The 17,098-nt window shown below is 39.1% G+C and overlaps 1 pseudogene; it reads left to right on the forward strand.

Moving 5' to 3' along the window:
• Positions 1–1,337: 1,337 nt before the first annotated feature.
• LOC107552090 (von Willebrand factor A domain-containing protein 7-like) lies at positions 1,338–13,663 on the forward strand (annotated as a pseudogene).
• The last annotated feature ends 3,435 nt before the right edge of the window (positions 13,664–17,098 follow it).

The raw sequence follows: 17,098 nt of genomic DNA on the forward strand, positions 1-17,098 counted from the left end.
TGTTGTTAAATTTAAGATTTTTATTTGGGAGTTCAAATGTGTTAAATTGGAGTTTGGTTACAGAAGTGTTCCCAAACATTGTTCCAGAACCCCTTCAGCACTGCACTTTTTTCGTACCTAATCCAACACACCTGATTCAGTAGGGTGCTGCAAGACCTGAAATGGGTGTGTCAAAAAGGAGAGATCCAAAATATGTGTTTTGGTGCATGGGTCACCACTTTTATTTGTAATCTTTAATGTCCTCAAGATCCAATATTTTAAATAGAAAGTGACAGTGTTGGGAAAAGTTACTTTTAAAAGTAATGCATTACAATATTGTATTACTCCCTAAAAATTATCTAATTACGTTACTTAGTTACTTTTTATGTAAAGAAATGCATTACATTACTTTTGCGTTACTTTTTAAATCTGGGCAGTGCATACTTGTTTGTTTTTGCAAATTCAAAAGCCCTTTCATACCAAAAGCCTCAGGCTGAAGGAAAAGTAAATTCATGTCTGTATAGAATGCAGAAGAAGAAAGTTCAACACTTTTCAGCAATAAAAAAGAAGAAGAAATGTTAGTTTATCTTGAGTAATTTTTGCTTATTAGTATGGTTGAATTGGATCATCGCAGGTCAGCAGCAAAGACACTGGTTAATAAAATGGGATTAAATACATAAAAGGTATTTGTATTATTTAACATATTTAATTATTGCAGATTTGTGTCATATTCTGAGTTGCATTTCAGTGTTTTTATTCAACTGAGGAATACTAAATCTGTTTTTTTTTTTTTTTTTTTTTTTGAGCGAGATGAATTCATGCATATTCACATTTATTCTATAACTAAAATAACATCTTACTCCCGGTTTCACTCAACATGCAGACAGGAGAGCTTTCAATCAATAAATGGGTAACTGGCGTTACTTATTTGAATACATAACTCTATAAATTAACTCTATAAACTCTATAAATCTGTAAATTTAAAAAGTAATGCGTTATTTTACTAGTTACTTAAAAAAAGTAATCTGATTATGTAACTTGCTTTACTTGTAATGCGTTACCCCAACACTGGACAGCAGTACATACAATTAACGAAAGGAAAGTGGATAAGAAACTGAACTACTAACTAAAATGTGTAGATATCCAGGTGTTTAGTGCTGATTAGGAGACATGTAACAAGCAATTGACTGCAGATGACAATACTCTGCAGGTTTAAGACATTATTCCACTCACCAGGATAATTGTTGAAGACACAGGAAGAAAAAGGAAAATATATCATATTTGATAAAAATTGATCACTTTTGTAAGAAATTATTTAATTCCCATTATACATTTTTCTACAGTTGTCGTGAACAGTCATGATTTCACTGGTTGTAGTGGCTGTATTTCTCCTCCAGGGGGCTATATTTCAGCCCCCTCAGGCTGCAGCATTCAAAATCTTCCCTGCCAATGGATCCCTCACCCATCAACAAATCACTGAGGCAGCTTTCCTCCGCAAGATGGTGGAAGTGTGTCGTGACGTAGCCACTACCCAGGGGAAAGACTTTGCACTAAATGTAAGAAATCACTATGAGCGTGAACTACTTTGAGAACTACGCATTATGTTAAAAAATTGTTTAATCAGAACTGAGATTATTCCTGCAACCTTATCACTCTGAATTGTCATGCAACCTTAGAAGATATATTGGCTATAATGAGCTATGACGTGAAAGGCAACAGAAGAGGACAGGAGAAAATGCTCTGGTTACTTGAGTAACCTCAGTTCCCTGAGATAAGGGATTGTGTGGAACACTTTATGGGGTAAACTTCTGTTTACTCCACTACTGAAGCCTGATTTGTTCACGTTTGTGTAGCTGCACAAACCAATGGCACTCTAACCGGCCAGAAGGGGAGGAGCCAACTGCTATATAAGTCGGCAGAGCACCATTTCATCAGAATCTTTCAACCGAAGCATCAGTCATCGATTCGCGTGCATGGCAACTTACACAACGCTCGTTCCCTTATCTCCGGTAACCAAGGTTACGCAAGTAACTGGATCATTCCCTTAACATAACATAACCCTCTCCGCCTAGAAAAGGGGATTTTGCAGGGCAGGGATGTCCAAGTTATAGAATCTGGCAAAGGTAGACGGCAACGACCATCCGGCGGCTGCACAAGTCTCACCAATAGAAATCCCGCTGGACCATGCCCAAGAGGAGGACATTCCTCTGGTGGAGTGGGCCCTCACACCTATAGGGCACTGCAAGCCTGCTGAGGCATAAGCCTAGGCTATAGCATCTACTATCCAGCGAGACAGTCTCTGCTTCATGTCCGGCAGCCCATTAGAGCGGCCCCTAAAGTGTACAAAGAGTGCCGAGCATTTGACTTCCCTGACTTACCTGATGACCTGAGGCAGCAAGACAACCAGGGGGAAGGCGTTCAGGTGAGCACTGGGCCAATCATGGGTCAGGGCATTTCACTGCCTGGAAAAATAGATTGGGCAGTGAGAGTTGTCTTCTGAGGCGAAGAGGTCCCCCTCTGCATTGCCAAAGGCCAACCAAATTACTTGAACCTTTTGGGGATGCCATCTCCATTCCCCTGGAGATACATTGTCCCTGGACAGCATGTCTGCCCCTTGGTTCAGTCTGCCCGACACATGAACTGCTCTTAGCGAGAAGAGCCAACCTGTGGAGGGAGCGTGACAGGAGTCTGCCTTGGTGATTGATGTAGGCTACCACCATCATGTTGTCTGAGCGAACCAGGACGTGGTGCCACCTTGAGGCCGGTAGGAAGGTTTGTAGGGCCAGAAAAACTGCCATCATTTCGCAGCAGTTGATGTGCAGGCGTTTTTCCAGGTTTGACCAGCAGCCGAGCGCCAGTTCGCCCTCGTACAAAGCACCCCCACCCAGGTTCGAGGCATCTGTTGTGACTACCTTCCATGTGGAGGTCAGTTGTAACGGGACACCTGATTGAAACAGACGAGAATTTTTTGAAGGGGCCTTCCATGTAGAGGTCAGTTCCAACGGGACACCTGATTGAAACAGATGAGAAGTTTTTCAAGGGGCCACAGCTCAGATGCAGTAGTGGGTTACCCTGACATAAAACTGGCCCAGGCATGGGACGGGACATGGGCTTTGAGCCAAAACTGAAGGGGCCGCATGTTGAGGTATCACAGATTTGGCAGCCGACATGAGGCCGAGCATTCTCTGAAAAGCTCTGAGGGGTCCCTGTTTTGAATGACGCCACCAATCGTTGAATAGTGAGGGAATAGTCACTTGAATAGTTCTGGCGTAATCCATGCCCGCATTTGGGCTGAATAGATAATCGTCCCCAGAAAGACCACTCTCTGTCTGGGAGACAAACTGCTCTTGGCTAAATTGATTTTTAACCCTAACACACTCCCGGTGGCTGAGCAGCAATATGTGAGTTAAGGGTTTCTGTTCTGGCGCCACGTCTTGGTGAATTCCTTATGAACTACTGGCAAGAACTGGGCTGTTGGCCGGTGGATTGCTGATGACGTCCCTTCAGGTACCACTCATCAAGGAGGCCGGGTATGGGCTCTTCCGGAGCCAAGCAAGCTAGGCCAAGATCCTCAATAGCCTTAGTAAGCATGTGGATCAGCTCGCTGTCCATGCTGGGCTGTGTAGACTGAGTGAGAGGAGGGGTAGCAGGCTATTCGCCGGAACACGCCCACTCTTCTGCATCAGATGCCATTAAGGACATGGAGTCATCAATGGCAATCTCCTCCTCAGAAGCGCTGAAGGAAACAAAGCCTCTCACAGCCAATGAAGTGAAGCACACTGGTGAGACGAGGGATTGTGGGATAACGTTAGAAAATTTGGTCTTTGTCAGTGCCAGATGGCTGCAGGGGAAGGCTTCCACTTCTTCCACTTTCGGGGCTCTTTTAGAGCAGTGAGCAGCTGGCTGAGCTTCTTCCTTTATCTTTCTTTGTCTTCTTGATGGCAGAGTTAGCGAAGAGATGATCATGTCACTGAAGGAGAAAAATTCTGATGAAATGGCACTTTGAGCCGGCTCCTCCTCTTCTGGTGGGTTAGAGCGCCATTGGTTTGTGCAGCTACACAAACATGAACAAATTAGGCTTTAGTACTGGAGTAAACAGGAGTTTATTCCATAAAGTGTTTCACGCAATGGGAGAGACCGTTCAAAAGGGAATTTATATATATGGTGTAATTCGCCATCTACCTGCAAGGGCAAAAATGTTTTGCACTTAAAACAAAATAGAAATAAAATTATTTATAAATTACTTATATTCATATAATTTTTTATTTATTATTTAAATTTCAAAAAATAATAATAATGAAATAAACAATTTATCAAAATGCTTTCTGAAAAAGCTCAAACATGTTTGTTAAAGCTAGTTATTAAAAAAAAAATTGGTTCAAGTTTAAGACCAAACATGGACTGCTGATTGAGCCCTACTTATGGGTCTCATGCATCAAACAGTTAGAAAATTGTTTTAAAAGTTTAAAGAAAGTCTTTATAATCAAAACAATCGCATACTTCACCTTTGTACAATAAGAAACAAGCCAGTTAACAAGTTTACTCTTAATGATATTCTGTATTGATGAACATGAGTTTAAGGAAGAATGCAATGTCTTGCCATGCCATGTCAATCCTCTTCTGTGTATGGCCAGATTTATTAGTTCATATAATTTAAATTTTTTTTAAAATATTACGCATGCATTTAGTGCTGAGATAAGGTTGCAAATTTCATAATCCATTTTTGGGGGGGAAATTTTACTGGCTCAATGCTCATTTTTTCCTCCCTGTACTTCTCACCCCAGATCAACAACAAACGGACTGCAACTACCGTCCAGAGAGCCTGCTCAGATTCATATTCCTCCTTATTAAAACTATCCACTTTCAATCTGGCTGTTGTTCAGACTTCCCTTAGCAATGCAGCTGTGGATAGAAATCAGTTCAGTACTGCTCATCATTTTGATAATGAAGATTTCAAAAATGGACGGGACCTCATCACACAGGGCATAGCTGCTGTGAAAGTCAGCATCAAAAAGGGGAAATATTTGTCTGCCCGCTCCAGTCTTGGGGCTGTATGTCATACTTTACAGGTATGTAAGTCCTGGTTAGTCCTTGTAAATATGTGTGTGAAGGTAATTTTATTTTTATGCTGGCCTGATGCCATGAAATTTAGTAATGTTCAGTATTTTTAATCAACATCAAGATTGGCATTTTATGTAATTCTGGGAGATCAATTTTATCTGATGCGTTTTAAAAAAATAGATACATTTAAAATATGCACAATATAACACTAATGTGTGTTTGAGGACTTTAAAGGGTTACAAAGTATACAGTATACTGTGTTTAGCATTGGCTTTATCAGTGGTTTATAATGAGCTTTTTAGGCCATTCATATACAGTCACCGAACCTGAACATGTAATACACGCTGAATCTCCTGAGATAAAATGAATATGCACATTGAAAACGTAGTAATTATGAAAATTGCTATTTCTATCTTCTAACTACACCGTAAGATTATAAAAAAAGCCCCCCTCCCCACTGAATGTGATTTTGAAGGGGCCCCATAGCAAAAGGGCCCAGAATTCCTAGCGACACCACTGCTACACTCACAAACACTTGGTTTAAACAAAAATATATTTAACTCTTTCAGGCAAGTGTAGCCATGGCAGTGCTCTTGACAGGACCAGTTATAGAGAACCCACTGGAGGCATCAATAAGGACGACATCAGCTCGAATCATGGTTTCCTTCATAAGCGTGCTGCTGAAATGGCCATCAACGCTACTGTGGAACTGCTGGAAGACATCCGACTGGCCACAGGCAATATAGCCTTTCTTCGGTGAGACCTTTTTCTTATTTGTCCTTTTATGCTTTTAGTAGCATATTTATGCAGGTTTTCGGAAGCCATGTAATTAATATGCTAGTCATGTCATCACTCATAGATATCAAATATCCCTAACACTTCTTCACATTCAAATCTCTAGCTTCTAATGCACACATTAGGTCAACACTGGTAAAATTATTGCTTAAATATTTGTTTCTCTCTATCTCTCTCTCTCTCAGATTGATGGGCCTCACTCAGACCTCAGTTCTGGCTTTTGTGTTTGACACCACCAGCAGTTTGTCAAATTACATCGCAGAGGTCAAGAGAGTGTCCATCAGTATCATAGACAGCAGAAGAGGAACCTCAGAGGAACCTACAGAATACATTCTAGTTCCATTTAATGGCCAGGGTAGGGGATATTGTGCAATATAAATATATATATAGTATATATATATATATATATATATATATATATATATATATATATATATATATATATATATATATATATATGGCTGAGCTCCAGAGATGCAGTCGGGAGATGGGAGAAAGTTGTAGAAGTCAACCATCCCTGCAGCCCTCCACCAGTTGGGGCTTTATGGCAGAGTGGCCTGACGGAAGCCTCTCCTCAGTGCAAGACACATGAAAGCCTGCATGGAGTTTGCTAAAAAACACCTGAATAAGATTCTCTGGTCTGATGAGACCAAGATATAACTTTTTGGTCTTAATTCTAAGCGGTATGTGTGGAGGAAACCAGGCACTGCTCATCACCTGTCCAATACAGTCCCAACAGTGAAGCATGGTGGTGGCAGCATCATGCTGTGGGGGTGTTTTTCAGCTGCAGGGACAGGACGACTGGTTGCAATTGAGGGAAAGATGAATGCGGCCAAGTACAGGGATATCCTGGACGAAAACTTTCTCCAGAGTGCTCAGGACCTCAGACTGGGCTGAAGGTTTACCTTCCAACAAGACAATGACCTTAAGCACACAGCTAAAATAATGAAGGAGTGGCTTCACAACAACTCTGTGACTGTTCTTGAATGGCCCAGCCAGAGCCCTGACTTAAATCCAATTGAGCATCTCTGGCGAGACCTAAAAATGGCTGTCCACCAACGTTTACCATCCAACCTGACAGAACTGGAGAGGATCTGCAAGGAGGAATGGCAGAGGATCCCCAAATCCAGGTGTGAAAAACTTGTTGCATCTTTCCCAAAAAGACTCATGGCTGTATTAGATCAAAAGGGTGCTTCTACTAAATACTGAGCAAAGGGTCTGAATACTTAGGACCATGTGATATTTCAGTTTTTCTTTTTTAATAAATCTGCAAAAATGTCAACAATTCTGTGTTTTTCTGTCAATATGGGGTGCTGTGTGTACATTAATGAGGAAAAAAAATTTACTTAAATGATTTTAGCAAATGGTTGCAATATAACAAAGAGTGAAAAATTTAAGGGGGTCTGAATACTTTCCGTACCCACTGTATATATATATAAACTATTTCTATAAAATAGTGTATATGAACATTCTGTATTGATATGGATTAAACAGTTTGTTCCATAAAATTTAGAAAGCCATTTGTGTATTGGTACTTTAAAATAAAATGAAACTAAAACATTCACCATACAGTATTTAAATTGTTCCATATACATCCACCACAGTTTATACTGAAAATTCACTTTGCATGTTCTTGCTCTTGTAGTGACGTGCTTGTGTCTTACACAGATTTTGGACCTCTGATAAAAACTGGGGATGCAGATATATTCAAAGAGAAAATCAATTCCCTGTCAGCATCTGATAGTTTAAACCCAGGGATGTGTCTGTCAGGACTGCTGGTGAGTGTGTTTATTGTCTTTTAGATAGTGATATAAACTTTCATTCAGCCTAAGAAAAGTTTACACTGAAACCAGTACAATAAGAAACAAATGGCGAAGTACAGTATTTATTTTAAAAGTTCAGATTTAGAAGAAATCATTGTGGTAAGCGTTGATATCATTATAATACTACAAGTTTTTGTCTTGTTTGTTTAATTGTTTCATGAATCTATAGTTGACACTGACAAGAGCTCCTCCATCATCAGATGTCTTTGTCTTCACTGATGGTGCAGCAAATGACACAGAATTAAAAAGACCAGTTGAAGCCATGATGCAAAGCACCCAGTCAAAAGTGAGTGCCTGCAGAACTGCTTGATTTATTTCTTCAGTTAGGATCAATTATGTTAGAGATACTTTGTCTTAAGATGTTTCTTTCTTCCTGCACTCCAGGTCACTTTCTTGCTGAGAAACTCCATCTCAACACGCAGTCAACATAATGTCTCATTATCAAGATCATTGTCTCAGTCAGACATACAGTTGTACAGAGACCTGGCCCATGTTTCTGGTGGACAAGACCATAGAGGTCACGAACTCTACTCAGGCCACTGCAGTCATTACAGATTTAATCACAGCTGACCTGGTGTGTTCCAACAATGAGATCACAATGTTGCGTTATTTATTACTAATATATATTAACAATACTTATATCATCACTATTAGACATGCATTTTATAATGTAAATGTAATTTGCATTATGCCACCATTCCTGTTCTAATCGAAATGCTTTAGTTTGTGCTGTGCTGTTCTTAGGGGGAATCTCTGCAGCGCTCTAATGTGGTAAAACCTGTTTTTTGAAGGTGATGGTTCTTCAGATAGAGAGAAGTCCACTCAAGGCAGAAAACTTTTCTTTTGTGCTGGATCCAACTCTGTCCAACATGACTGTGTATATCACAGGAGACTCTACAGCCTTTACCATCTACAGCCCTATTGGTACAGCAACACATTTATGAACAGAATGCTACAGTTCTAGTTAGTTTCATAATGTTTAAAATGATACTCCACCCATGAATGAAAATTCTCTCAATTACTTACCCTCATGCAGTCCCAGATGTATCTGAGTTTCTTCAGATTAACACAGACAGATAAAAGAATATATATATATATATATGTATATAAAAAAACATAATCCATCTCAATCAGTTCATTTAATGTAAGTAGAGAGGAGCCCCAAAGCTGATGCTTCAAAAACCACACAAAGCAAACACAATGGTAATCCATACAACCACAGATGTTTAATCAATTAGTTCTGAAGCTAAACATTAGGTGTAGATGGGAACATTTTTTATTTTTTTAACTATAAACCATTGCTTCTGGCCAAATGTCATACATCTGTGATGGCATGTGATTAAGTAAATGATGATAGAAGATTACATTTTTTCGGGTGTTGTATGCCTTTAAAGCTCCATAGAATGTTTGGGCTCTGCAATTAGGATTATGTAATAATTATTGTGCAGATAACATCTGATTTACTGGATGCCACTCTTAATGTAATTATACATTTTCATGCCCACACCTTCAGGTGTGTCTCAGTCAGGTTCAGTGGCAGATGGTCCTCTGGGCAGCATCCTGACTGTAGGGAATCTAAAGAGAGTAAAACTCAGCTCTGACAACCAGACAGGGGAATGGAAGATCAGCATTGACTCTACACGCTCCTACAGTCTTAAAGTTATTGGTAAAGTTTATATTTCTACATTAAAACTGGGAGTAAAATACTCATCTCTTATGCTTTCTAAAGCTCTTATGCTTTCACTTCACAGAAAATAATTTCTCTCTGTTTGTCAAAGCAAAATTAATGCCTATGCCATAATTCAAAATTCCTTCAATTGTAAATACAGGTCAGAGTTCTGTGGATGTCCTCTTTTACTTTGTGGAGATAGTCGAGGGAGGTCATGGAGACTCATGGGGACAGAGTTTCACCCGCCCTTTTATTGGTATGACATCATGCATCATCCATCCATCCATTCTCCAAACCACTTGTTCTCTGTCATGTTGCAGACATCATGCATCATATTTTATATTGAAAATATATTTTTTAATGTCACTAGTTCTGACAAAAATAAATAAATATATATATATATATATATATAAATAAACATCCACACAAATTTTTTCTTTAAAGGGGTCATATGATGCTTTTTTAAAGATCATTATTATGTGTATTTGGTGTAACAGAATGTTGACATGCTTTAATGTTAAAAAAACACATTTTTCAAATACTGTACATTATTGTAGGTCCTATATGCCCCGCCTCTCTCAAACGCTTAGTTTTCTACAAAGTCCCTCCTTCCGACAAGCGCAGTCTGCTCTGATTGGCCAGCTGACCTAGTGCATTGTGATTGGCCGAACACCGCAAACACTCGTCGGAAATGTAACGCCCCTTACCATAATCGCAAGCTTCATCTTTCAAAATAAATGTAAAGACAGAGCCCTGTTGCAATTACCATTGTGCTATGAAATGTCATGGGCAAAACCTAGTAATTTCAATAGGAATCGTGATCAGGAATTTTGTACAAGTATATGGATGAAACATTTCCTCCATGCAGATTTTGCAGTGGGTTCAAGTTTTTCATGCAAATTTGATGAATTGACCAACAGAAAACTGCTTGGTTTTAAAGTAACTTAAGTGTGAGCTGTCATCATGACACTATTGAAAAAATTTTGCCTAGAAATTATGCTAGTGTGAGAGCACCCTAATAATTTTGTTTGTCACATTCATACAGTCATGGCCAAAAGTTTTGGCAGTGACACAAATTTTGTGTTTTGCAAAGTTTGCCGCTTCAGTATTTGTAGATTATTTTTCCACATGTTTCCATGGTATACTGAAAAATAATGATAAGCACATCATAAGTTTTAAAGGCTTTTATTGGCAAAAAAATATAATGAGTCAATATTTACAGTCATGGGTGACATTAGGGGGGGCAAATTGTTAGTCATGGAATCCATGATGTCGGCCCCGCTGCAATTGGAGCGCTTAGCCAAGCACTAAATACCCTCAATGTGTTTTTGCAGCGTTGAGAAATGTAGCCAATCACAGACATATTTGTTGATTTCTTGAAGACAATGGCCAATCATAAACATTTAGTCAGAATTCACTCACCGCTGAAAGCGCCGCAATTTTTAAGTGCAGTTTTGCACGCTCGTGAATCATCTCATGACTAAGTGCAGACGCATGTAAATAAGAGATTCATTGTGCAGTTTAGAGAGCTTAATCGATTATTACAGAACTTTGTGAGATTGCGATGAACGAAGATGAGTGATGCTTTTTAGTGATAAAGGGAGCGCACTTTGCACACTTTCTAGGGTATAATCCAATCAGAATTTGTATGAAACTTTCATTTTTCGGACACATACACCCTGCAAAGTTTCGGGAATGACATTCGCATATTTATGCAGGATTCACTCTCGAAATAGCAGTGATTGGCAGTGAACATAAAATATATGTGAAAGCAGCCCCAGTGATTTAATTTTGGAACCGGTCCTGGCCAAACCTCGACAGCGAACGACCCGAGTGAGATCTAATTCACGGACCAAAAGTGTGTGTAAACTTTATTTAAATCGGGACATATCAACCAGTAATTTAATTTAATTTCCAGTAACGGACGGTAGAAATGTTTTTGTTTTGATGCTTACATCTGAAATTTTTTTTTATTTTGCTTTATTTATTTTTTTGCCCCCCGACTCAAATTCAAATTTCGCCCATGTTTACAGTGTTGACCCTTGTTCTTCATAACCTCTGCAATTCGCTCTGGTATGCTGGATATTAGCTTCTGGGCCAAATCCTGACTGATGGCGATCCATTCTTGTCTTATTAGTTCTCGGAGTTGATCACAATTTGTGGGCTTCTGCTTGTCCACTCGCCATTTGAGGACTGACCACAGGTTCTCTATGGGATTGAGATCCGGGGAGTTGCCTGGCCACGGATCCAAAATTTCTATGTAATGATCTTTGAGCCACTTCTTTATCACTCTTGCTTTGTGACATGGTGCTCCATCATGCTGGAAAATTCACGAATCATCACCAAATTGCTCATGGATCGTTGGAAGAAGTCGCTCTTGCAGGACGTTTTACTACCATTTTTTATTGCTGGCAGTGTTTTTGGGCAAAATTATAAGAGAGCCCACTCCCTTGGTTGAAAAGCAGCCCCACACATGGATGGTCTCGGGATGCTTCACTGTTGGCACAACACAGGACTCATGGTAGCGTTCACCTTTTCTTCTCCGAACAATCGATTTTCCAGATGTCCCAAACAGTGGGAAGGGAGCTTCATCAGAGAAAATAACTTTGCACGAGTCTTCTGCTGTCCAATCCTTGTACTTCATGCAGAATTTCAGTCCGTCTTTGATATTTTTCTTGGAGAGAAGTGGCTTCTTTGCTAGCCTTCTTGACACCAGGGCGTTGTCCAAAAGTCTTGGCCTCACTGTGCGTACAGATGCTCTCACACCAACCTGCTGCCATTCCTGAGCAAGCTCTGCACTGCGGGTGACACGATTCCGTAGCGGACTCCTCAGGAGGAGACTGTCCTGGAGCTTGCTGGACACTCTGGGACATCCTTAAGACTTCTTCACTGCAGTCGAACCTCTCTCCTTGAAGTTCTTGATGATCCGGTAAATGGTTCTTTCAGATGCAATATGATTTGTAGCAATTTCCTAGCATATGAGGCCATTTTGAAGCAAAACGATGATGGCTGCATGTGTTTCTTTGGAGGTAACCATTGCTAACAAGAACACAATGATTGGAAGAGCTTCTTCCCTCCTTTTATAGCAATCAGTCTGCTCATACAATCTAATTAGTATGATAGTGATTAACCTGACCAGTACTCATTCACACTTTCACATGTGCAAAAATCTTTCACATTTTTTTGTGTGAAAAGTTCATTTTTTGGCCAATGAAGCTTTTAGCAATTATTTAAAATGCATCTGATCAATCTACACAATCATCTAGAAACAATGTGAATGATACCACAACAGCTTAAGTAGCAAACTTTTGCAAAACACTAAATTTATGTCACTGCCAAAACTTTTGGCCACGACTGTACATAGTACTGATACTTCACCCCCACACACTGATACAATATTTCAAATAAGTGTTTCTCTGATTGCTGATCAGGTCGGAATGCTACTTTCTATGTCTCTGTGACTGGAAGAGATTCAGTCACAGTGACTGATGTGCTTCTAGTTGAAGCTTCAGGATCTGATGTTGTGAGTGGAACGATCAAATCTGTCGGTGTGTCAGACTTCCTGGTCAACATAGACAGAATCCCAGAGGGGGCGTTTGTTGTGCAGCTCAAAGGGCTGTTGAATGACTCGTCGTCGGCTAGTCGATTCCAGAGGCAGTCACACACCCAACATAAAGGATCTAGAATAACAGTCACGGTAAGTAATATCAATGGCAAAATGTTGGGTACACAAACACAAATAACTGTAATTTACAATTATTAAACAAAATACACTTAATTTTACACAACAGTTTGGAACAAAAAGAGACTTTTAAAAACTCATCACTGTATGTGACAAATAACATATATTTACCATAACTGTTGCTCCATAGGCTCAGTCACATAACATTACACAGGCTGGAGTCCCATTAAGTCTCAACATTACAGTGGCCTCTAATGCTACAGGCAGCAACTACACTATCAGAGCTCGGACTGATCAGGACTTCAGCGTGTCTTTCCCCAGTTCTCTGACCCTGGGAACAGGGGGAAGCGCTCAAGGAAGCGTCACACTGATCGCACCCTCAGACACAGAGTCAGGGACAGATGTCACACTCACTATTGAGGCAGAAGCTCCGGGATCCACTGATCTGAATTATATCACGCTGCGACTCACTGTCTCCACAGCAAATGCTATTTTCAGTGGATCTTACTCACTTTCCATATGTCTTACTTTCTTCTGTTTTTTCATTTGCCATTTTGTATGTTTCTAAATAACATTAAGCACAGCAAGTAGCACTGGATTTTAAAATCTTTACTTGTAAAAATCCCTTTGCAAATATTAAAGAATCTAGGTTAAGGTTTACTATTGAAATTGACTTTCACTTTCTGTTGTATGTGAACAGGTGTGTTTGGGACTATGTTTGTGGCTAAGTAGTGATTTTATAGTGTAGTATATGTTCTTGATCTTTTTGAATGTTTATTAAAGACAAAGTTCACATAAGTGGATTCTGCATTGTGTAAGCTCATGTATTGGTTTTGCTTTTTACAGTAGCTTCCACTCTCATTCAGCTTCTACTTTGCTCAGGGACTGCACTGAACTCCTGTCACATGAGTGATTATAAATGATAAGGTTTCTGACCGTTTGGGAGGATTAAATGAATGAAATTGCATGTACGATTGTGATTTTTGATTAATCACTAATATTATTAAAGGGGACATCAGATTCAAAATTCCCTTTTCACTGTTTGAACTTACATGTGTGTTGGCAGTGTGTGTACACAACCATAATAAAAATAAAGTATAATGATAAAAAATACACCCAGTGCTTTTCTTTTTAAATCTCCACAAATAAGCACTTTCCCAGATCAAGCCATTCACAGATTCTTGGCAGAGTGACGTCACACAGGCCAAGGCTGTTCCCACAACTGTAGATGAACATTGGCGTTTTTACATTGACCCGCCCTGAGCTGTAAACAGTCCACCATTGTTTTGATGTGCAAAAATACACGGAGCAGGTGTAGACAAGAATGTCTCCTGTTCTGTTCTTGGATGTAACAATGAATGCAAAATTGAGTGGCCACGTAAAGTTGCTGCTTCTAAGATATTTCAGACGTCAAGCCATATTTGAGGTCGATGAATGATAGGCAAGCATTTGAATGTCCTGCCCGATGTATGGTATTGCAGTTTTTCTTTTGACACAATTTTCCAAACCATTCATACAGTTCTCGAAACAACACGTTTCTCAAAACTTTTAACACATTTCACCTGTTTGCGAAAGTGAAAGTGAAAGTGACGTGATATGTGGACAAGTATGGTGACCCATACTTGGAATTTGTGCTCTGCATTTAACCCATCCAAAGTGCACACACACAGCAGTGAACACACACACACCGTGAACACACACCCGGAGCAGTGGGCAGCCATTTATGCTGCGGCGCCCGGGGAGCAGTTGGGGGTTCGGTGCCTTGCTCAAGGGCACCTCAGTCGTGGTATTGAAGGTGGGAGAGAGCGCTGTACATTCACTCCCCCCACCTACAATCCCTGCCGGTACGAGACTCGAACCCACAACCTTTGGGTTACGAGTCAGACTCTCGAACCATTAGGCCACGACTTCCCCTTTTTGCACACACGTTCCAATTTGCTGTGTTTTCTGCAAAACTCTACACACACAAAAAAGCCGTAATGTTGCACAGGTTTAACCATGTTCTCATTCAGAAAACACAAACACACAATATAATTAACTCAAACATCAAAAAATGAACTCCAACAGCACACATTTATCCATGTGTCAACATTAAGTAGCAAAACTGATGACACACAGGTCAGAATCTCAGGATGATATGAACAAGAGCACAGCTGAATTTATGTGCCTTGGAAAATGAATCCTGGTAGTGGGTCTTCCTATTTCACATAGGGAATGGAGGGGGAAATAAAAACGAAGGGGATGAGGTCAAATTTAATTTGTTCCTGATGAAATACAAAGCACTATAGTTGACCATATTCTTCTGCATGGACTGACCATGAGGGAAGTTGGCCTACAGGCTCTTCTAAGAGGTTTCAATACTACTTACACAATACACTTACAATATAATTACAGTACATTGCAGCAGTACTTCAGGTGAGAGTTTTTAAAGATATTATAAATATTAAATATTAATATTATAAAAAAATATAATATTGAAGTTTTTAAAGACTATCTTAAAAGAGTTAATTGGAATGATATTCATAATATCTCAATAGTTGACGATGCTTGGAAAAATTTTAAAGTTCTATTTCTTAATTTCTTAAAGAAAATTTCCCCCCTTAGACAGGTGAGAGTTAAGCAAAGAGCTAGTCCTTGGATGGATCAGAAAATATTGGAATATTGGAAAAATAGGAATAGGGCTCTTTCGATTTATAGAAGAACTAAGAACCAGGAAGACTATTTAAAATTTAAAGCACTTAGAAACTTAGGACAGAAAAATATAAAGGAGGCAAAACGTAATTTTATTAAGGAACAAATTCAAGAAAACAAAGAAGATCCTAAATCTCTGTGGAAGGTGTTAAATAGGTTCCATTCAATTGGTAAATCGAAATTTTCTGTATCTAAGGTAGGTCTAGATATTGATGGCAAGATAGAATTTGATAAAAATAAAGTCGCTAATAAATTTAATTCATTCTTTTCATTAATTGCTAATAGTCTAGTTGATAAGCTTCCATTGTCCAAAGGAAATTACGGGATTGATTTTGTTAAGAGATTTTATTTAAAACAAGGGGTGTTGCCAAATAGTTTTTCTTTTGCTAAAGTTAATGTAAATCAAATTACTAAAATGCTAGAAGAGCTTCAGGTGTCCAAGTCAACTGGGCTGGACGATATTCCAGCTAGATTCTTAAGAGATGCTGCGGATATTATAGCTCCAACTATTACATTTATTGTTAATCTTTCCTTGGAAAATTGTATATTTCCATCTGATATGAAGTTAGCTAAAATTATTCCGTTATTCAAAAAAGGTAACAGATACGATCCTGGAAACTATCGTCCAATCTCCATTCTTAATGTGGCCTCAAAAATTTTAGAAAAAATTGTGTATAAACAGATGTATGAGTATTTAAGTAAGAATAGTTTAATTTATGATTTTCAGTCAGGTTTTAGGAAATCTTATTCGACTGATACTTCTTTACTTTATTTAACAGAGTTCATAAGAAGGCAGATTGATGAAGGTAAAATGTGTGGTATGGTACTTTTAGACCTCCAGAAAGCGTTTGACACTGTAAATCATTCAATACTTTTAGATAAGTTAAGTGTCATGGGTTTTTCAAGTAAAGTGATAGCCTGGTTGAATTCTTATTTAACTGGGAGAGTTCAGAGAGTAGAAATTGATGGGGTTCTTTCTGAGGAAACGTTTGTTGAAAATGGAGTCCCTCAGGGAAGTGTTTTAGGCCCTCTTTTGTTTCTTTTATATATTAATGACATGCAAGCAGTTTGTGATTGTAATTTGTTTTTATATGCTGATGATTCTGCTTTAGTAATTTCAGATAAGGATGTTGGTAGGATACAAGCGCATTTAGGTAAGGAGCTTTGTAAGGTAAGAGACTGGCTCTCTGAAAACAAACTGATGTTGCATTTAGGTAAAACGGAATCCATATTATTTGGGTCTAAAAATAATTTGAATAAGGTTTCTAAGATGTCTGTTAAGGTCGGGGATTGTTTAATATCAAATAGAACTTCTGTTAATTATCTTGGATGTGTCCTTGACAACGATTTAAGTGGTGTAAGTATGGCTATGAAGGTTCTGGGTAAGGTTAATGCTAG

The sequence above is a fragment of the Sinocyclocheilus grahami genome, unplaced genomic scaffold, assembly GCF_001515645.1.
Source record: "Sinocyclocheilus grahami isolate Dianchi unplaced genomic scaffold, SAMN03320097.WGS_v1.1 scaffold17.1, whole genome shotgun sequence".
NCBI lineage: Eukaryota > Metazoa > Chordata > Actinopteri > Cypriniformes > Cyprinidae > Sinocyclocheilus > Sinocyclocheilus grahami.